This window comes from Phyllobates terribilis, unplaced genomic scaffold (assembly GCF_046119375.1).
Source record: "Phyllobates terribilis strain yellow unplaced genomic scaffold, ASM4611937v1 Scaffold_1__5_contigs__length_1240528914, whole genome shotgun sequence".
Taxonomy (NCBI): Eukaryota; Metazoa; Chordata; class Amphibia; order Anura; family Dendrobatidae; genus Phyllobates; species Phyllobates terribilis.
The window spans coordinates 205861537-205863203 of record NW_027362761.1 but is presented as its reverse complement, the minus strand read 5'-3'; positions in this window follow the sequence as shown (position 1 = coordinate 205863203).

Genomic DNA, 1667 nt, shown 5'->3' with positions numbered 1-1667 from the left:
TAGCTTGTGTTCATTGCTTGATCATTTCACCGTGTATATGTATATATAATTAGCTTTCTTGCATCCTATAGGGAATGTGGGGAAGAAGGAAAGAATGGGCACTTAAAGATGATAAAAAAAAAAAAAAGTATACCTTTACTACATGAGAAATGTTAAAAGGACTGTATCGCCAATTTATGCCAACCTACGTGACTCCAAGGTTTTTTTACTTAGGGCTCGCTCTCGCTTGCGATTAAATTGGACAAATGCAATCAGATAATTGGATTGCGTTCAGACCAATTTAATCCTATGAGTGTGTGCTCAGTGTTGTGTGTTGTGTTTTTTTTTTTTTTTTTTATATAGCTCCGATCGGGCTGAAAAAAAAATCACAGCATGCGGTGATTGCATGCTAAATTCGGATTGCACGCACCCATATCTGATATCACCCGCGTGCTGTGCGAGTCCCGGCAGCAGAGGAGATGGAGAAATTGATTTCTCCATCCTCTCTGTGCGAGAGAATAGGAGCACGGAGCACTGACACTCGGATCACACTCGCAGCAGAGCAGGATCCGAGTGTCATTAGCAAATCGCATCTGATGCCATACACTAGTGGGGCCCCGGCCTTGCTCTTTTCTTGCATTTGTTTCTGTAAAACCCTGTGGTTATCTGCTGCAGCAATAGGTCTGAGAAATCCTGTGATCCTTCACAATAAAGGCATATGCCCAAGGAATTCTTGGTCATCTGTGAATGTGTGCACAAATGGAAATTGCATATTTTGCAGAAAACATCATAACATAACTCCTAACAAATTAGTCAGTAGTTTTGTTTTTTTTGTTTTCTGGTAACAGTGCTTATGCATGTCCCTAAGAGCCTCTGTAAAGGATTTTGTTTGTGTTTTGTTTTTTTCCACAGTATTTGTGTGTAATTTTACCTAGCAAATTTGACTCTGGTATTCTGCAATTTGTCCCCATTTCATAAATCTGCTGAAAAAACCTGATGTATGGAATGGAAATTCTTTATTTTGGAGTGCAGTTTAGCACTTTGTTTTTTATCTAATATGACAGCACAGTCTTTTTACTAAATCGCAGTACTTTTGCCATTTGAGAGTATATCCTCTAGTTGAAAATCTGCTCCGAGCTGCAGTACCATCATTGTGAAAGATTTACAAAAGCTCATCGACATACTGCTTTATAAGTGTACCTCACCTATCAGAAAAGTGAGTACACGCCTGACATTTTTTAAAATATTTTATTATCTTTTCATGGGACCATGAAGATATGACACTTTGATACAATGTAAAGTAGTCGGTGTACAGCTTGTATAACGGTGTAAATTTGGTGTGCCCTCTAAATAACTCAACGCACAGCCTTTAATGTCTAAACTGCTGGCAACAAAAGGGAGTACACTACTAAGTGAAGATGGCCAAATTGTGCCCAATTAGCCATTTTCCCTCCCTGGTGACTTGAGACTCATTAGTGTTAAAAGGTCTCAAGTATTAAATTTGGTGTCTTCTCACACTGTTCACTGGAAGTTCCACATGGCACCTCATGACAAAGAACTCTCTGAGGATCTGAAAGAAAGAAGTGTTGTTGTACATAAAGATGGCCTAGTCTATAAGAAGATTGCCACCATCCTAAAACTGAGCTGCAACATGGTGGCCTAGACCATACTGTGGTTTAGCACTCAGA